Source organism: Panthera onca, chromosome A2 (genome assembly GCF_046562875.1).
Source record: "Panthera onca isolate mPanOnc1 chromosome A2, mPanOnc1 haplotype 2, whole genome shotgun sequence".
NCBI classification, from domain to species: Eukaryota; Metazoa; Chordata; class Mammalia; order Carnivora; family Felidae; genus Panthera; species Panthera onca.
In genome coordinates, this window is record NC_138340.1 from 153,106,090 (window position 1) to 153,127,656 (window position 21,567).

Consider the following 21,567-nt stretch of genomic DNA (forward strand, 5'->3'; position numbering starts at 1 on the left):
ATCATTTTTGATCAGTTCGTTAGCTGTTGTTATTTCCTGGACGTTTTTCTGAGGGGAATTCTTCCGTTTGGTCATTTTGGATAGTCCCTGGAATGGTGCGGGACTGCGGGGCACTTCCCCTGTGCTGTCTTGAATAACTTGCGTTGGTGGGTGGGGCCGCATCAGACCTGATGTCTGCCCCCAGCCCACCGCTGGGGCCACAGTCAGACTGGTGTGTGCCTTCTCTTCCCCTCTCCTAGGGGCGGGATTCACTGTGGGGTGGCGTGGCCCATCTGGGCTACTTGCACACTGCCAGGCTTGTGGTGCTGGGGATCTGGCGTATTAGCTGGGGTGGATCAGCAAGGTGCACGGGGGCGGGAGGGGCAGGCTCAGTTCGCTTTTCCTTCGGAGATCCGCTTTGGGAGGGGCCCTGAGGCACCGGGAGGGAGTCAGACCTGCTGGAGGGATGGATCCCCAGCGTTGGGTGTTTGCACGGTGCAAGCAAGTTCCTTGGCAGGAACCAGTTCCCTTTGGGATTTTGTCTGGGGGATGGGCGAGGGAGATGGCGCTGGTGAGCGCCTTTGTTCCCCGCCAAGCTGAGCTCTGTCATCAGGGGCTCAACAACTCTCCCTCCCGTTGTCCTCCAGCCCTCCCGTTGTCCTCCAGCCCTCCCGTTGTCCTCCAGCCCTCCCGTTCTCCGAGCAGAGCTGTTAGCTTATAACCTTCTAGATGTCAAGTCCCGCTTGCTGTCGGAACACACTCCGTCTGGCCCCTCCACTTTTGCAAGCCAGACTTGGGGGCTCTGCTTGGCTGGCGGGCCGCCCTTCCACCCTGGCTCCCTCCCGCCAGTCCGTGGAGCACACACTGCCTTGCTGCCCTTCCTACCCTCTTCCGTGGGTCTCTCGCCTGCACTTGGCTCTGGAGACTCCGTTCTGCTAGTCTTCTGGCGGTTTTGTGGGTTATTTAGGCAGGTGTAGGTGGAATCTAAGTGATCAGCAGGACGCGTGTTGAACCCAGCGTCCTCCTACATCGCCATCTTCCCAGGATTCCTGTTAGAATGTCCAAAATCTGGGACACTGACAACATCAAATGCTGGCGAGGATGTGGAGTAACAGGAACCCTCATTCATCGCTGAGGGACCCCCAGATCTTTAAGGGCTGAGAAGTGGTCATTGTTGTATGGGGAGGTGGAGAAGGGAGACACCAGCCCAAAGAATCCTTGCTAGGAACAGACAGGTACTAAGGAGGTAGGTGAACAAGCAGGATCCAGTCTTGTGTGTTTCTTGAGGCCTGTTTTCTGACGTAAGATGTGATCTGTTTGGAGAATGTCCCACGTGCACCTGGGAAAAAAACGTGTATTCTGCTGTTTTAGGATAGAATGTTCTAAATATATCTGTTAAGTCCATCTGGCCCAGTGTGTCATTCATTAAAAGCCATTAAAAGTTAAAAGTCATTAAAAGTTTCCTTATTTGTTTTCTGTTTAGACGATGTGTCCATTGATGTAGGTGGGGTGTTAAAGTGCCCTATTATTGCTGTATAATTAGTGAATTCTTTGATGTTTGTTATTTTATATATTTGGGTGTCCCATGTTGGATGCATAAATATTTGTTACACCGTCTTGTTGGATTGTTCCCTTTATTATTATATAGTGCCCTTCTTTGTCTCTTGTTAGAGTCTTTGTTTTAAACTCTAGTTTGTCCAATATAAATATTGCTACTCTGGCTTTCTTTTGACACTAATTTGCATGATAAATGTTTCCCCATCCCCTCACTTTCAATCTGCAGGTGTCTTTAGGTCTAAAATGAACCTCTTGTAGGTAGTATGTAGATGGGTCTTATGTTTGTTTGTTTGTTTTATCCACTCTGTCACTCTGTGTGTTTTGATTGGAGTGTTTAGTACATTGACATTCAAGTAATTATTGATACCTATGGATTTAGTGTCATTTTATTACTTGTTTAGTGGTTTCTGGAAATTTTCTCTGATCTTTCTTGTCTTTTGTGTTTTGCTGATTTTCTTTAGTAATAAATTTGGCAATTTTTTTGCACGTTTATTAGGTTTTGATATATGATTGCCATTAGGTTTGTATATAACCTCTTCTGCGATAGCTTTCTGTATTAAGTTGATGATTGTTCATATTTTAGTCGATTCTTTTCTCCTCTCCTCCAAATAAATTTTATTTCTTCAAATACATTTTCTGCCTCCTTTTTTCTCTCTTCTTCTGGGACTCCTATAAGAAGAATGTTATGAAATTTGATGGAGTCACAGAGTTCCCTAAGTCCATTCTTGTGTTCCATAATTCTCTCTTTTGCTTAGCTTGATTAATTTCCATTGCTTTGTTTCCGAGGCTATTAATTCATTCCTCTGCTTCTTCTTCCAGCCTACTGTTCATTGCATCAAGTGTGTTTCTAATCTCATTTATTACACTCTTCATCTCTAATTCTTTTGTAACTGTTTTATCTCTGTTGTAAGGTTCTCATTGATGTCTTCCATTCTTTCTCAACCCCAGTGAGTATCCTTAGGATTATTGCTTTAAATTCTCCATCAGGCATGTTACTTATATCTATTTCACTTAGATCTCTGCCTTTGGCTTTATCTTGTTCTTTCATTTGGGATAAATTCCTCTGTCTTCATACTTTGTCTAAGTCTCTACCTCCTTCTCTGTGTTAGAAAAGGTCAGTTATGTCTTCTGGTCCTTAAAGTAATGGCCTTATGAAGAAGAGATCATGTAGTGCCCAGGATCTGGTGCTTCAGGGAGTGTCTCTGGTGTGTGCTGCATGCACTCTGCTGTTGTGTTGTGGCTGCTCTATCCTTCAGGCCCATTGGTCAGTGTTTGGGCCTGCTATGGTCAGTGTTTGGTTCCTGGTCTGAGTGTGGCAAGTTTTAACTAGGTGTGCTTTGGTCTGCTTGTGAAATGAGACTTTCACTACCTCCACCTGAACTGAGACCCTGCAAAACTCTCTGGTCAGGAGAAGTGATGTAGGCCAGGGTCTGTGCTGGTTCTGTGCTTTGGGACTAAATCAGGTATGACTGAGAAGGGCACTTCCACAAGAGTGCAGGGGAGTGGTGCTTGGTGTAAACAAGTTAGGCACCCATTGTTGGTACTGTGCTGTTTCCCCACAGGTGGCTCTGTGTTTCTGCTGACAGATGGGGGAGGGAAATAGCACCATCCAGCTCCTTTGCTCCCTGAAAGGTGTCTCTGTACACTGCCTTTCAGGGATGCTCTCTGAAAAGAGTGAATTAAATCTGCCCACTCTGTGCCCCAGGCACTCTTCAGATAGATTGCTGTTTCCATACTGTATGCTTCTAGGCTGTTTGCCTGTCTTCTCTCCAGAAGCAGTGAAGTGCCATTGGCGCTCTATCACAGCCAAGCCTGCTGACCTTTAAAACTCCAGGCTTTAAGCCCCACTGGTCGCAAAAACTCATGAAACTCCATCCTTGTTTTCTAAGCCAGTGGTTTGGCAGAAATGTTCTCATTTGTATTCCCCTGTGTGCTTCTCTCTCTGTCTCTCTCTCACCTTTATTTGTGACCACAGCTCCCTCCTCTCCACAGCAGCCATGATCTATTTCTCCCCTAAACTACATCTCAGCCCTTCCTACCTTCTGCAACATGGCCTCTTCTCGCACCTTTAGTTGTAGAGTTTGTTCTGTCAGTTTCAGGTCAATTTCTAGGTTATTCAGGATGATTTGATGGTTACCTAGTTGTATTCATGGGTTGAGGTGAGCCCAGGGTCCTCCTGCTCCACTACCATCTTCCTTTTGCTCATTTGTGATTTTCCTTTTTTTATTCTACTCTTACGAGGTTTCCTGTAGAGTTATGTGAGCTTTATAAGATGGAGAGTGCCACCCTTTTCAGTTCTCTGAAAGAATTTGTGTAAGATTGGAATTCTTTCTTTCTCGAATATATAATAGTAATCAGTGCTTTGTGCTTTTCTTTGTGGGAAGATTTTTGACTTTTGAATCAGTTTTCTTAAAGTTTTATCTATAATAAGACATTTCAGGTTTTCTGTTTCACTTGAGAAAGTATGACAGTTCAATTGATTTTCTTGTAATTCATTTGGGTTTACTATGCCTTATCAACGCTTTGAATATTTTTTAAATTGTGGTAAAATATACATGATGTATAATTTACCAATGTAACCATTTTTAGGCATAAAATTTCATGGCATTAAGTACAAATATAATGTTGTGTAACCATCACCACTATTTCCAGAACATTTTTCCTCATCCTAAATAGACATTCTGTACTCACTAAACAATAACTCGTTTCCTCCTCCCTGCTCCTTGTAACCTCTCTTTCACTTTCTGTCCTTCTGAATTTGCCTTATAGATACCTCATATAAGTAGAATTATATAGCATTTGTCCTTTTTTTGTCTGCTTTATTTCGTTTAGTATTTTCAAGGATTATCAATGTTGTAGCATGTATCAGAATTTCATTCCTTTTAATGACTGAATAATACTCTATTTTATAGATACAGCACATTTTATTTATTCATTTATCTATGATGGACACAGACACAATTTCCCTGTTGTGAATAATGCTGCTGTATGATGTATGGGTCTTGTTTTCAGTTCTGTGGAGCATGTATCTAGTAGGAGTGGAAATGCTAGATCATATGGTATATTCTGTGGTTAACTCTTTGAGGAATCACTAAACTGTTTTCTGCATTGGCTGTACCATTTGATCTGCTGTATCCCTTTAGCCATGTGTGAGGGTCTAATTTCTCCACATCCTCTGCACAACTCTTATATTCCTTGTTTTCTCCTCCCCCCACCTCCCCTCCATCCCCGCTTGGATAATAGCCATTCTTAGGAGTTTGAAGTGGTATCTTACTGTTGTTTTTTACATTTCACTAATGATTAATGATGAGAATATTTCATATGCTTGTTTGCTGTTGGTGTATCTTTTTTGGAGATATGTCTATTTAAGTCCTTTGCCTGGTTCTGAATTTTTGTTGAGTTGTAGGGATTCTTTATAGATTCTAGATATTAAAACCTTATTAGATGTGATTTGCAAATATTTTTCTCCCTGTGTGTTGTCTTTTCACCCTAATAGTGCTATTTGATGTACAGTAGTTTTACATTCTGATTAAGTCAAAGTGACAATCATGCATAATCACAGAGTGGGACTTGGTAGGGGTCAGTCTCTTCACTGAAACAACCAATAGACTGGAGAAAATGACTAGAATCTGCTATTTCAGACTCTGGACCTTGGACAGACTCTTAAAAGAAGCAGGAGAGTGCTTGATGAAGGGAGAGGCTGGTGCCCTTCGGCAGAGGGCTCCAAAAATTTGGGGTTGTGTATTTTCATTGGTTTGACAGATACCTGAGGACTGGACATTGATGTTTGCTGCAATTTAAAGTGATGGTATCTCCTTCCCCTTTTGGAGCCAGATATTTAAGGAAATCTTTTTCAGGTTACTGGCTGGCCACCAGACAGCATGGAACAGAAACTTCAGTGAGTACACTCAACAAAGAATACATACATACTTTGCAAAATAGTTTGGAAAAGTCTCAAATGGGATATTACCTCCATCAACAAGCAAAAATCAGCAGTCTATGAGGAGTGAGACAATTAGAATTCCAGAGTTACCATAATTAAATCCCTTTGTGTTTAATTTGTTTGAAGTGTCCCAATCTTTACTCCTTCCCCTCCCTCCACCCCACTCCCCTTCTTAAGTATATAGATTCATGTCTTTCATCAAATTTAGGAGGTTTTCAACTGTTATTTTTTCAAATTATCCCACAGGTCCCTCAGGTTCTATTCAATTTTCTTCATCATCTTTTTACTCTACTTCTTAGTCTGCATAATTTCAGCTGACTTACCTTCAGGTTTGCTGACTTATTTCTTTTGCTGGTTCTTTTCTTTTTCTTTCTGCCTTTTCAAATCTGCCAGTTCTGCCAAATTCCTGTTTCTTATGAATGAATTATCTTTCCTGGTTTCTTTGAATGCTTTGTAATTTTTTGTTGAAAACTGGACATTTTGAGTAGTATATTATGATAACTCTGGAAATCAGGTTCTTCTCTTCAGGATTTGATTTTATTGCTTGTTGAGGTCTTCAGTGGCCTATTTGTATAATGACTTTTCTAAACTGTTTTTGCAAAGCCTTTCTTATGTGTATTGACCCGTAATCTTGGTACTCAGCCTGTGACATCTTAGAGAATATTTTTAATATGTGGATTTTTTTTTTAGTGTATATGCCTCTTTAGATTTTTTTTAAAGTTTATTTATTTGTTTATTTTGAGAGAGAGAGAGAGAGAGAGAGAGAGTGAGCACTAGTGGGCAAGGGGCAGAGAGAATCCCAAGCAGGCTCCACACTGTCAGTGCAGAGCCCCACATGGGGCACGAACTTACAAACCATGAGATCATGACCTGAGCTGAAATCAAGAGTTGGATGCTTAACCAACTGAGCCATCCAGGCACCCCAACCTCTGTAGATTTTTTTTTTTTTAATGTTTATTTATTTTTGACGGAGAGAGAGAGAGAGAGAGAGACAGAGCACAAGCAGGGGAGGGGCCGAGAGAGAGGGAGACAAAGAATCCAAAGCAGGCTCCGAGCTGTCAGCACAGAGCCTGATGCAGGGCTCAAACTCACAGACCTCGAGATCATGACCTAAGCTGAAGTCGGACGCTCAACCTACTGAGCCACCCAGGTGCCCCGAACCTCTGTAGATTTTCTGATAGATGCTACCAAAGAAGCTGCTATAGCCTGCAGAAACCTCATACTACTCAAATCACAAAACTCCAGAATTTTCGATCACGAGATCCTTACTGTCCACCCTGGAACCACCAGCCATTTGAGGAATGTAGGCTGCTCTCCCCACATTGCAACAGGATAAAGGAAGGAGGCATTGTGGGTGGTGCACCCAAGCAACTCTTTTTACCAAAGGTCAGCAGACTCTCCATTAAGCACTTCTCTGGTTGCTATAAATGTGTGAATAAGCTCCAGAGTTTTGAAATTGTGGATTCTGATAGTTTGTTTTGTTGTTGTTGTTGTTGTTTTTTCTAGCTTAATGTTTGTTTTGGTGGAGAGACCAACTCCTGAAGCTGCAATTGTTTTTGACATCCTTTGTTGCCACTTTTACTGCTTTTTTAAAGTAAATCATAGATTTGGCATTTGATCCTTAAATACCTTCACTTGCATCTCCCAGAAATAACAACAGTCACCTTAATAATCCCATATCATTATTGTGGGTAACTAAAGTAGCTATTATTTTCTAATATTCTAAGGTTAGTACACATTTTCACATCTTGTTCTCAAAATGTCCTTTACAGTTGTATTGTTCAAACCAGAATCCAGTCAAGGATTAGCTACATTTGGTATTTTCTTTCTTAAATCTTTCTTAATCTAGAATAGTTGCTTCTCCTATTCCTGTTTCTATGATTTGGACTTGGTGGAGAGAACAAGTCAATTGGATTGTAAAGTATTTTGCATTCTGGGTTTCTGTGATGTTTCCTCATAGGCTCTTTAAGTCATTCCTCTCAACTGGAAGTTTTAGGTGATTAAATTCAGGTTGAACCTTGTTGGGTAATAATACTTCATAGAAGATGCTATAGTGTTTAGATCGCATCACATCAGGAAGAAAATAATGTCAGATTTGCTTATAGAATAGTATATTGAGGTTGACTGGCCAGATCATATATTATAAAGTTGTTGAACTTTCAAGTAGTACATCTCAATTGATCTTTAAAGATAATTCTACTGGGTTTAGAGGTCTGGCTAGGCAGTTATTGTATTTTATCACTTGGAAGATGTCTTTCCACTCTCCTCTGATTTCCATTGTTGCTCATGAGAAGTAGGTGATCAGTCTTACTTTTGTTGATCTTTTTTCTTTTGCTTTTCAGATTTTTCTCTTTGTAGGATTTATCACTTCACTTCTATAAAATTCTTAGTTATATTTGCTTTCAATCCATCCTTTTTGCAACAACGATTAAATACTTGTTTTATATTTTATACGTATAAGTCTATTTCCTGAGTCTGTTCTGTTTGTTTGTATTTCTTTCCTTATATAAATACCATCCTGTCTTGATTACTGTAGCTCTATGGTAAGTCTTGAAATCAGATAGCATAAGTCTTCCGAATTTGTTAATTTTTCAACTTGTTGTTGCTATTCTTGGTCCTTTGCATTTTCACATAAATTTTAGCATGTTTGTCAGTTTCTACAAAAAAGTCTGCTGGGATTTTAATTGGGATTGCAATGAATCTTTAGCTTAGTTTGGGGAAGAAGGAAAAACCTAACCATGTTGAGTGTTCCAATCCAGGAACATGTTTAATATCTCTTTTAAGGGTCATCTTTAATTTTTGTTTCTTAGTTTTTATTATACAGTTCTTGCACATAACTTGTTAAAGTATTGGTAACTATTTCATGTGGCTTTTGTGTGTGTATGTATGTATGCTTTACAATTGTTTACATAGGCGATTATGTTTCCTGTGACATCAGTTTTACTTCTCCCTTTCCAATATGTTAACCTTTTATGTTTATCTTGCCTCTTTATATGAACTAAAATAGCTTGGAATAGAAGTTGTGAATGGAAATCCTTGCTTTCTTCCCAGTCACACCAGAAAGCATTTAGTATTTCATCATTAACTAAGTTAGGTGTAAGATTTTCACACATGGATTTTATTAGGTTGAGGAAGGTTCCTTCTATTCCTAGGGTGTTGGAAGTCTATCTTGCATGGGTGTTGAATTTTTCAAGGATGGTCATATGGCTTTTCTCCTTTTTTTTATTAATGTAGTGAATTACTTTATTTGAAAGCTCAACCAACCTTGCATTTTTGTAGTTTCCTTTGTATCTTTTTCTGCATTTGACCATCTGATATTTTGTTAATGGTTTTTGTTAATCTTTGTGAGAGGTATTGATCTGTACTTTTCTGTCCTTGTAATGATTGCATCTGATTCTAGTATCAGGGCATTATTGATTTTATAAAATGACATGAGAAGTGTCCCTTCCTTTTCTGTCTTCTAAGAGTTGTTTAGAAAAGTTGGTATTATATTTAAATGTTTGAGGGAATTCACCACCAGTTCCTTCTACATCTTCACTTTTCTTGGTGAGAAGGCTTTTAAATACAAATTGAGTTTCTTTAATCGATAAAGGGCTATTCACGTTTTCTTCTTCTTCTTTTTTTTTTTTTTTTAAGTTTATTTTGAGACAGAGACAGTGTGTGCAGGCAGGGGAGGGACAAAGAGAGAATGGGGGAGAGAGAGAATCCCAAGTAGGTGCCTCACTGTCAGTATGGAGTCTAGCATGGTGCTCAATCTCATGAACTGTGAGATCATGACCTGAACTGAAATCAAGAATCAGATGCTTAACTGAGTGAGCCACCCAGGTTTTCTGTTTTTTTGAAGATTTTGAGAATTGTGTCTTTCAAAGAATCAATACATTTAATCATGCTGATCAAAATATTCCCATACTAGTTTTTATAAGGTCCACAAAATCTGTAGAATGACCTCTATTTTTATTTCTAATTTTTTCATTAATAATTTTTTGATTAGTCTAGCTAAAGTATTAATTTTAACAATCACCCTACCCCCCTCCTGAACTGGCTTCGGTTACATTCCTTTTTTCCCCTCTTTATTCTCATTTTCTTTGTTTTTATTAAGTAGTTTCTGCTCATTATTTCCTTCCTTCTACTTTCCTTGGGATTAATTTGCAATTCTTTTTCCAGCTTCTTGATGTGGAAGCTTCCTAGATCATTGATTTTTTTTTATGCCTTTCTTCAATTTCCACATATGTGGGAGTTTTCCATTTCTTCCTGTTTCTAATTTCTAAGTTTATCTCATTGTGGTCATGGAACATATTTTGTGTGTTTTTAGTTCTTTTAATTTATTCATACTTGTTTTGTTGCCCAGCATATGGTATATCTTGGTAAATATTCTATGCACACTTAAAGAATATGTATTCTGCTAACTTTGGGTATTTTTTTTTTAACATTTTTTTCTTTTTTGAGAGACAGAGCATGAGTGGGGAGGGGCAGAGAGAGAAGGAGACACAGAATCCAAAGCAGGCTCCAGGCTCTGAGCTGTCAGCACAGAGCCTGACGCAGAGCTTGAAATCACAGACTGCAAGATCATGACCTTAGCTGAAGTCACATGCTTAACTGAGTCACTCCAGTACCCCTAACTTTGGGTATTCTTTAAACATCTATTGCAGCAAGTTATTTGATTCTTTTGTTCAAGTCTTTTATATCATTACTTACTTTTATATTCTACTCTATTGATTACTAAGAGAAAAGTTAAAATCTGTTATATGGATTTGTTCTCTCTCTCTCTCTCTCTTTTTTTTTTTTTTGGAAAGCAAAACGTTCTTATTTTGGTGAAATTCTTTTTTTTTTTAATATGAAATTTATTGTCAAATTGGTTTCCATACAACACCCAGTGCTCCTCCCAACAGGTGCCCTCCTCAATGCCCATCACCCACCCTCATCAGCCCTCAGTTTATTCTCAGTTTTTAAGAGTCTCTTATGCTTTGGCTCTCTCCCTCTCTCTCTCTCTCTCTCTCTCTCTCTCTTTTTTTTTTTCCCTTCCCCTCCCCCATGGTCTTCTGTTAAGTTTCTCAGGATCCACATAAGAGTGAAAACATATGGTATCTGTCTTTCTTTGTAGGACTTATTTCACTTAGCATCACACTCTCCATTTCCATCCACGTTGCTACAAAAGGCCATATTTCATTCTTTCTCATTGCCAAGTAGTATTCCATTGTGTATATAAACCACAGTTTCTTTATCCATTCATCAGTTGATGGACATTTAGGCTCTTTCCATAATTTGGCTATTGTTGAAAGTACTGCTATAAACATTGGGGTACAAGTGCCCCTATGCATCAGCACTCCTCTATCCCTAGGGGAAATTCCTGGCAGTGCTATTGCTGGGTCATAGGGTAGATCTATTTTTGATTTTTTGAGGAACCTCCACACTGTTTTCCAGAGAGGCTGCACCAGTTTGCATTCCCACCAACAGTGCAAGAGGTTTCCCATTTCTCCACATCCTCGCCAGCATCTGTAGCCTCCTGATTTGTTCATTTTAGCCACTCTGACAGGTGTGAGGTGGTATCTCAGTGTGGTTTTGATTTGTATTTCCCTGATGAGGAGCGACGTTGAGCATCCTTTCATGTACCTGTTGGCCCTCTGGATGTCTTCTTTAGAGAAGTGTCTATTCATGTCTTCTGCCCACTTCTTCACTGGATTATTTGTTTTTTGGGTGTGGAGTTTGGTGAGTTCTTTATAGATTTTGGATACTAGCCCTTTGTATGATATGTCATTTGCAAATACCTTTTCCCATTCTGTTGGTTGCCTTTTAGTTTTGTTGATTGTTTCCTTTGCAGTGCAGAAGCTTTTTATCTTCATGAGGTCCCAATAGTTCATTTTTGCTTTTAATTCCCTTGCCTTTGGGGATGTGTCAAGTAAGAAATTGCTGCGGCTGAGGTCAGAGACGTTTTGTCCTGCTTTCTCCTCTAGGATTTTGATGGTTTTCTGTCTCACATTTAGGTCCTTCATGCATGTTGAGTTTATTTTTGCAAATGGTGTAAGACAGTGGTCTAGGTTCATTCTTCTGCATGTTGCTGTCCAGTTTTCCCAGCACCATTTGTTAAAGAGACTGTCTTTTTTCCATTGGGTATTCTTTCCTGCTTTGTCAAAGAGTAGTTGGCCATACTTTTGTGGGTCCAATTCTGGAGTCTATTCCATTGGTCTATGTGTCTGTTTTTGTGCCAATACCATGCTGTCTTGATGATTACCACTTTGTTCTCTTCTCAGCGGTACCAGTTTTTACATTGTGTTATGAAGCTCTGTTAAGTGCATTTCCATTTGGGATTATATATCTTTGTAAGGAATTGACCCCTTTATCTTTATACATTGTCCCAATTTATATCTGGTAAAAGTTCTTGTTCTGTTGTCTCCTCTGTCTGATATCATTATAAAATTGACCAGGTTTTTATAGGCTTATTGTTGACTGTGTATCTGTTTGCATTCTTTTATTTTTTTTTAACCTGTGTTTGTATTTAATTGGGTTTCTTATAGGTAGTATTTAATTAAGTCTTCTGAGGGGCACCTGGGTGGCTCAGTCAGTTAAGCAACTGACTTCATTCAGCTCAGGTCATGATCTCACAATTCACAAGTTTAAGCCCTGTGTCAGGTTCTGTGCTGACACCTCAGAACCTGGAGCCTGCTTTGGAGTCTGTCTATACTGCTCTCTCTGCCCCTCTCCCACTCGTGCTGTCTCTCTCAAAAATAAATAAACATTAAAAAATGTTAATTAGGTCTTTTGTTATATACACATGTATGTATCTTTAAAGAGGAAGCCATCCTGGTATTGATGGGACCATGGACAGAGCATTATTTTGCACAGTGTAGATCCTCTAGTTTTTAAAAAAGTCCCCTGGATGTTGGAATATAGTTTCCTGACTGGTTGTGATCCATCTCATGGTCCTATCATTGAACTCACTTGGGTCTGTGATCCACAGCATTTAATAAGAGGCTTTAAATCCACATATGTCTTTCTTGTGGAGATGAGTAGTCAAAGAGTTGCCAGTCATTCCTGGCACTTAATGTCAAAGCATAAGACGTGCATTATGCTTAGGTTTAGAAACTAAGACTTCACAAAAAGCTGTAAACATTTAATTTGTAGAAAAAAGAGTAAAACCAAATCCTAGTAAGTTCATTTTAAGTCCATTTGCTTTTATAAGTGTATAATTTATAATGTGTCATTAATTTCCTACATCAGTCATGTGACCTTACAGTTGTCTAAACATGTTTCATGATTTCACTTCACCAACACAGAAACTTACATTTAGATGGGTAATGAATTTATAACTCCATAAGTCCTTTTCCTTTAAAATGCAGAAAATAGGGGTGCCTGGGTGCCTCAGTGAGTTAAGCGTCTGACTGCGGCTCAGGTCATGATCTCACTGCTTGTGAGGTCAAGCCCTGCATCGGGCTCTGTGCTCACAGCTCAGAGACTAGAGCCTGCTTCGGATTCTGCGTCTCCCTCTCTCTCTCTCTGCCCCTCCCCTGCTCGCTCTCTCTCTCTCTCTCTCTCTCTCTCTCTCACTAAACATTAAAAAAATTTTTTTAAATATAAAATAAAATGCAGAAAAATAGGGGCACCCGGGTGGCTCAGTCATTTAGACATCTGACTTTGGCTCAGGTCATGATCTTATGGTTTGTGTGTTCCAGCCCCATGTCAGGCTCTGTGCTGACAGCTCAGAGCCTGGAGCCTGCTTCTGATTCTGTGTCTCCCTCTCTCTGTCGCCCTGCCCACCCTGTCTCCCACCCCGACTCTCACTCTGTCTCTCTCTCTCTCAAAAATAAACAAACATAAAATAAAAATAACATGCAGAAAAATATAATACTGAAGTGTTACTTGTTTCAATAAATAGTGGTTTCCTTGTTTAGCTACTTCCCACCACATACTCTGTAGTCTTCTTACCTTTGCTATCAGCTAACAGAAGCAGTTTATAGCATTTGTGAGATCCATTTGCTTTACTGTTTCTCTTTAATTAAAGTTGACTCCCTACTTTCCTTTTGTATTTCAGCTTTTCCCTTTTCAAAAATGAGAGTTATGTCTCCAGAGTATTCTCGGCCTTCCCAGGATAGTGTGTCAAAAAAATCACTTTCTTCATACAAACATTCAGTTATTTAGTGTATTAACCGCAGTGTCTGATTTTTCTTATGTTGACAAATCTTAGACTTGGAATGAAGTTTGAGAAGAGACACAAATTTAAGATACACCAACATTTTGTTACATCTAGGTAGAAGTGCATCTGTGACTCCAAATTCATTTGTAATGTTAGTAGATCATACTTTGAGGGAATCAGGTAGATAAGTTCATGCTGGTCCTTTCAGGAGTCAACCGTTAGCCTAATTTTAATTGGAAGGCACAAAGTTCATAATGCACAGGTTTACCAGGTACTAGCCTGACATTGTTAGGCTTTTTTTATACATTTATTCGTATAATCCTTATAAAAATCCTGCCTCAAATTTGTTCTAACGAATGTGAAACATTTAGCATGATAACTGGCACACAGTAAGCTCTCAATATGGTAACCATTATCATGATGATCATTTACTGTTGTTTTACAGAAGAGGAAATACAGGCTCGAAAGATTTAGGGGTTATAGAGAAATCAATGAAAAGGAATAACCTAGGTGTATATGGTTTTAAGGTTCATATTTTATCTTTTTTATTTAAATATGTTCCATGTAGAATGTATAGAAGATGTGTCATTAGGCAGGATTGAAATCCCAGATTTGCTGCTTAGTAGTAGTATGACCATGGACAAGTGATGGTGATGAGTTTTTTGATCTGCAAAATGGGGATTATACTTAATTAATTCACTCACTAGAGCTGGGCTGCTCTGAGGGTTATTAGTCCCCTACTGACTAGCCTAGAGGTAGAAGAGAGCTCTGACAAATGCCAGCAGATCTCTGACTGGGTCTGAGGTCTCATTTGCACCATCCATCCATCTTCCTAGGCCTAGGAAGGAGCTAGTTCAGGAACAGTAGATGGGTTGAAGTTAGTACTAGAGAGGAAGTGCTGCTTCTTTCCTCTTTGCTAGGCCTAGCCATTGTCCAGACTTGTGTGCTAATCATTAGCACCCAAGTCAAGGAGATGGATGGTGCAAATGAGACCTCAGACCCAGTCAGAGATCTGCTGGCTTTTGTCAGAGCTCTCTTCTAACTCTAGACTAGTCACTAGGGGACTAATAACCCTCAGAGCAACGCAGCTCTAGTGAGTGAATTAACATATTTAAATAAATGCTTTTCTTTATAGTTCATCAGCTAGGTATACTTTACATAAAATATTTTATTTGGGTTTTTGAACTTAAATGGTGTATATATTCTGCTAGGACTTCCTTTCTTTACTCAAAATAATTTTGGGGATTTAGTCATGTTGATAACACAAGTACATTGATTTCATTGCTATGAAGTAGTTTATTAAATATACCTTAGGATTTTATTTCTACTGTTGATGGACATTTGGATTGTTTCCAGTTATGGCTTTTTATGAAAAACGCTGTGATGAACATTCTTGAGCATGTCTCCTGATGCTACAGTATAAGAGTTTCTCAATGTTGGAATTGTGAATCATAAGGTATATATATTACTAAGGGAGTTTATTCATCATTCACCAAATATTTATTGAGCGCTGTGCCAGGTACGTTTTTAATTGTCTTGGAATACCAGTGAACTAAACAGACTAAAATCTGCCCTCGTGGGATTTATGTTCTATTTGGGATTGCTAGACAATAAACATAAATAAATAAAAGGATAAATGTGGGGGAGGGGGGAAGAATTAGAACAAGATGGGATTATTTGTACAGGAAGGTAGGTGGGGTTGCAGGCGTCATCAAAGGTAACGTTAGAAAACAGACTTAATGGAAGGTACATACCACTTAAAAGATTTTTAACCTAGGGGCGCCTGGGTAGCTCAGTCGGTTAAGTGTCCAGCTTTGGCTCAGGTCATGATCGCACAGTTCTTGAGTTCAAGCCCTGCATTGGGCTCTGGACTGACAGCTCAGAGCCTGGAGCCTGCTTCAGATTCTGTGTCTTTCTCTCTCTGCCCTTCCCCTGCTTGCTCACTCGCTCTCTCTGTCTCTCTCTGAAAAGTAAATAAACATTAAAAAATGTTTTTTCAACCTAATTAAATAACAAAAAGAAACAACCATGGCCATTAAACACTCCTAGTGATGAGTGATAAAAGTAAAAATCTCAACACTTCTTAGAGAATTATTTTTCTTTAGTTAATCAGATTTTAATCCCTCCAGTTTCTGGAAGGATATATTCTGGATGCTAATCTCTACCAATATATGCAGAGGAACTATAAATGTACTCACACTTGGTCAAATAGAAATTACATTTTCTGGGACACCTGGCTGGCTCAGTTGGTAGAGCATGGGACTCTTGATCTTGGGGTTGTGAATTTGAGCCCCACATTGGATGTACAGATTACTTTAAAAAAATAAAATAAAATCTTAACAAAAATTAGGGGCTCCTGGGTGGTTCAGTTGGGTAAGCGTCCGACTTAGGTTCAGGTCATGATCTCACCGTTTGTGGGTCCGAGCCCCATGTCGGGCTCTGTGCTGATAGCTCAGAGCCTGGAGACTGCTTTGGATTCTGTGTCTCCCTCTCTCTGCCCCTCCCCAACTTGCACTCTGTCTCTCTCAAAAATAAACATTAAAAAAATTTTTTTAAATTAAATTTCCCCATTAACTCTATGGTTAAAAAGATACTGTTAAGTTAGCATTTATTTGGATTTTAAATTGATTTAGGTCAAATTCAGCACCTTACACAAATGAGATTATTTTTTTAAAGTTTTTAGTTTATTAATCCTCTCATGAAAAATCTGCATGATCACCACAGATCAAGTCACTGCAGGATCTTTACCCCTTCTTTTTGTCAGCACCAACATTGGCTTTTGCAGTCCCCTTGACTTTCTTCTTTCTGTTCTTGAGTTTTTTCGCAGTGTTCTTGACATCTTTTTCTTCTCGTTTAGGACATGCCTTGCACATCTATGTTTGGATTCATTTTTCTTTGCATAATCCAAGGAATCACAAATCATACCAAAGCCAATTGTCTTGCCACCAGCAAGTGGATTCTGAATCTAAATACAAAGAAGACATCTCCTTGGTCTTGTACACTTTGGCTAGTTTTCTCCGAATTTCTGGCTTAGGTACTGTTGGGTTTCTGAGGTGAAGAAAATCAGTGACCATGTGTTTCTGCTGACGTAACGAGTTGGTCATGAACTTCCTGGTCTGGATAGTTACTATGTTGTTCATGATGGCAGCTGAGCTTCAAGCAGCCAGGGAGGAAAAGAGAGCCAAATAGGATTCTTAATTCATGGACTAATATCTTATCTGTCAAAATGATGTGATCTATTAACCCATGTTTTCTAAAATATTTTTGTAAAGTGTAGTAGTACAGAGCCTGGGCTTGGGTCAGTCAGCAATGAATTTAGATCATAGCTCCACTGCTCTGTGACCTTGATCAGGTTAACAAGATTTACTGATCTCTGTTTATTCATCTTTAGGAATATAAAGCAGTACATACAAGGAGAACACCAAATAAATGTCCAGGAGTGAGATTGTCAATTCATATGATTAATGTTATGCCTAATTTTTAAGAAACTGCCAAACTATTTTACAGAGTGACTGTACCATTATACATTCCCGCTGGGAATGTATGAGAGATCCAAAATAAAAAATAGCGATAATACCTATGTATTAGTATCTTGTCATAATCTTAATTTGTATTTACCTGATGGCTGGTGACGTGAAACATCCTGTCGTGTGCTTATTTGACATGTATATATCCCCACTGGTGAAATATCTCTTCATGTGTTTAGCTTGTTTTCTAATTGGGATGTTTGTTCCTTTATTGAGTTTTGAGAGTTGTTTATATATTATAGATATGTATCCTTTGTCAGACCTCTGGTTTGCAAATATTTTCGCCCATTGTGTAGTGTTTTTTTTTTCTCCATCTTCACAAGTATTTCGCAGAGCGAAGTTTTTAATTTTGATGAAATCAAATTCATCCATGTTCTTTAGTGATGGGTTGTGTTGTTGATATGTCTAAGAACTCTTCAAGTGCTACGCCCTTAAGATTTTCTCCTGTTCACTTCTAAAGTTTTTATAGATTTATGTTTGGTATTAAAATCTGATCCACTTTGAGTTAATCTTATATAAAATGTAAAGTTTAGGTTGAGGCTCAATTTCTTGCCTATGAATACCCAGTTACTCCAGTGTAATTTGTTGAAAAGTATTTCCTTCCACTGAATTATTTTCACACTTTTGTCAAAAATCAGTTGGGCTTGTGTGGGTGTATTTCTGGATGCTCTATTCTGTTCCTTTCATCTATGTGTCTATCCTGCCAATACCACCCTGTCTCAACTACTCTATCTATATAAGTCTTAAAATTGGTTAGTGGTTCCTCTCACTTTCTTTTTTTCAAAACTGCTTTAGCTATTTTAGTTCTTTTCCTTATCCACATAAATCTTGGATTAACCTTGTCTATACTTCTAAAAAAATCTTGCTTAGGATTTTGATAGGAGTATATTGATCTGTAGATCAATTTGGGGAGAATTAACATCTTTACTGAAATGAGTCCTCCAATCTGTGAACATAGTATATCTCTCATCAGCATTTTGTACCTTCAGCATTAAGATGCTTTTACGCATTTGTCAAAAATGAGTTGACCCTACTGGTGTGGATCTATTTCAGTTCTCTGTTCTGTTTTATTCATCGGTGTCTATCCTTTAGTCAGTAACAGACATTCTTGATTACAGTCTTGAAATTGGATAGAACAGTTCCTCTATTCTTGTTTCCAATATTGATTTAGCTATTATTGTACATTTGCCTTTCTATATAAATTTTAAACTAATCTTGCCTGCATCTACAAATAAAATGTTGCCAGCATATTAGGAATTGTGTTAAACCCACAACTCACATTAAAAAGAATTGACATCTTTATTACACTGATTATCCCTGTCCATGAACACTTTATGTCTCTCCATTTATCTAGATCTTCTTTGATTTCTCTCCTTAGAGTTTTGTAGTTTTCAGCATATAAGTCCAATACATGTTTTGTTTGGTTTACACCTAAGTACTTTCGTTTGTTTAGAGCCAATTTCCAAATAGTTAGGGTGCTATTGAAATTATTTCATATTGGGTAAGTTATAGTAGGTTGCACTCTTTGAGGAGTTTGTTTCACTTACATCATTAAATTTCTCTGACTAGTGTTAGTATTCCTCTGTTACCTTTTAGATGTCCATGTGGTCTGTAGTGATACTCCCTTTTTCATTCTTTATGTTTGCTAAATTATATCTTCTCCTTTGTCATCTTCAGTCTTGGTGAAAGTTTGTTAATTTTATTGGCCTTTTCAAATAACCAGCTTTTTCTTTCAATGACTTTTCAGTTTTCAATTCCATTGGTCTCTGCCCTTATATTTATTATTTTCTGCCTCTTATGAGGTAGAAATTGAAGTCTGTGTTCCTTACTCTGCCTCCCTTGACATCTGGAAGAGGAGGGCCTCCTCCTTACCAGTAGATGATGTGGAAGTCTCTTGGTACTTCTTGATACCTCCCTGGTTGATAGGGCAAATGGATGTCTATTAACTGCTGCTCATGTGTTCTTTATTGACACATCTAAGGAGTGGGGACAGAGGGACAGGAGGTTACTGGTAGGCAGTGGTAAAAGTTCTGAATGTCCAATAGGCCTTTTCTTTTTTCTTTTCTTTTTAATTTTTTTTAACGTTTATTTATTTTTGAGAGAGAGACACAGAGCGTGAGCAGGGGAGGGGCAGAGAGAAGGGGAGACAACAGAATCTGAAATAGGCTCCAGGCTCTGAGCTGTCAGCACAGAGCCCGATGCAGGGCTCGAACTCACAAACTGTGAGATCATGACCTGAGCCGAAGTTGGTCGCCCAACCAACTGAGCCACCCAGGCGCCCCCCAATAGGCCTTTTCTAACTCCATCCCAGCGTAGAGATAGAGGAGTACCTCATTATGTCCTGGAAGTGTAAAATCAGGCTCTTCATGTGGTCTCCACTGACACTGCAGGATGAAAGCTCCATTAGCGCCCAGTAAGGATGAAAGCCCCAGGTCCCCACCAGGCTTCTCTGACACACACAGCAGTGTGTAGTAGGGGTACTTGATTTCTGCTAGTGGAAGTCTAGGCTTCCCACTGGACCTGCGCTGGTGGGAAAGGGAGCACAGTTTTATCTGTGGTGTTTGGCTGGAGTAGAGCAGTTATTGTCTAAAAGTTGGGTCTTGGTAGGCTCCCCCTTTCCTGGACCGTCCTTCCACAGAAGGGTACTGTGGGATAGTTTTTTTTTGTTTACACCTGTTGATGTTCCTAGGATGGTGACTTCATGAACATCCACTTTGGAATACATGGGGCTAAAAGAAAATTCAGTGAACTTATCTCTGTCGTTCCTTGGGTTCTGAGATCTGTAGCTAGTCTGCCGCCTTCTCTCTACCTTTCAGTGTTCTTACGATTGTTTCATATAGAAGGCCTAGAGTTTTTAGCTGTACTTATCTGGAGGAATAAGGAAAAATATGTTTACTCAGTCTTTCTCTTTTTAGAAATGCACGGTCACCTAATTTGTGGATTTTTATTATTCTTTGTCAGCACGTGTTCGGTGTATCTTTAGACTAGCTGTAGTTCTTGAGTGAAATTGAATTCATTAATATTTCCCTTAATCTCTTGCTTTTTGTTTCTTGATTGAGAATTTTATTCCTGCCCTAAGGTTACAGAGATGTTTTCTTACATTTCCTTGCGAAAGTTTTAAAGTTCTTAATCTTTTAAAAGAATTATTGTTTTTAACTGAGTAGTGATCTAATTCATCCCCCTCCCATGTTAGTGAACTATAGCACCATGAAAAGTTCATCCCTTTTCCCATTGATTTCTAGTGCCACATCTGTCATGTATAAAATGTACTTATATGTGACCCTTTTATGTGTATTCTTTTCCATTTTTTTATCCTTACATAAATTTCACACCATTTTATTTACTATAGCTTTAGAGTAAGTCTTGTTATTTGGTAGACAATGTCTCCCAGCTTATCAAAATTCTATTGAAATTCCTGGGGCGCCTGGGTGGCGCAGTCGGTTAAGCGTCCGACTTCAGCCAGGTCACGATCTCGCGGTCCGTGAGTTCGAGCCCCGCGTCAGGTTCTGGGCTGATGGCTCGGAGCCTGGAGCCTGTTTCCGATTCTGTGTCTCCCTCTCTCTCTGCCCCTCCCCCGTTCATGCTCTGTCTCTCTCTGTCCCAAAAATAAATAAAAAATGTTGAAAAAAAAAAAAAAAAAGAAATTCCTATTGGGATTATTAAAACTGCATTGAATGTATAGATGTTTGGAGAGAATTAGTATCTTTACCATCACGAACATGATTTTTCTTAGGTATTTTTAAAGGTTTCTAAATTTAGCTTACCATTTTTCTCCACAATGACCTTATATATTTAAAACAATTATTTCTGAGTAGTTAGTATATTTTTGTTGCTATTGTAAAGTAAAATAGGTTCTTTTTAATTAAAAAAAATAGTGCTTGTGTATACAAATGAAAATGGCCTTTGGGTTGCTTTGTATTCATTCATATGCATTTCATTTTCCAAAAAAATGTACCCGGGAACATTATTGCAGTCTCCTTGGTACAAATTACAGCATCAAATGAATGTTAGATTTTTAAAATTTTAGTCAAAAATTTAGATCTTAATCAATTCATAATTATTTATTGATTTACCAAGTACTATGGAAGATGATTTCTCTCCTCCCCCAAAGGAACACTGTTTGCACTTGTTAAAGGAAACTAGTGTTTCTTAATAATTTCCCATGGAGATTTTAAGCAAAACAAGTATCTTTGTGCTCCCCTTTCAGAAATCCTGGTTCAATAGGTCCAGAGAAAATCAGAACTCTGTATTCATTCATTCATTCATTCATTCATTCAGGGAGAGAGAGTGTGAACGAGGGAGGGGCAGAGAGAGAATACCAAGCAGACTCTGTGCTCTCAGCATGAGCCCCACTCGGGGCTCAGTCCCACAAATTGTGAGATCATGACCTCAGCCAAAATTAAGAGTCTGGCACTCAACTGACAGAGCCACTC

At 38.9% G+C, this 21,567-nt stretch overlaps 1 protein-coding gene across 2 annotated transcripts in view; it reads left to right on the plus strand.

Annotated features, from left to right (window-relative positions):
• Positions 1-21,567, plus strand: part of TRIM24 (tripartite motif containing 24) — a 128,667-nt gene that overhangs the window by 44,110 nt on the left and 62,990 nt on the right. The gene's annotated exons all lie outside the window — the stretch shown is intronic.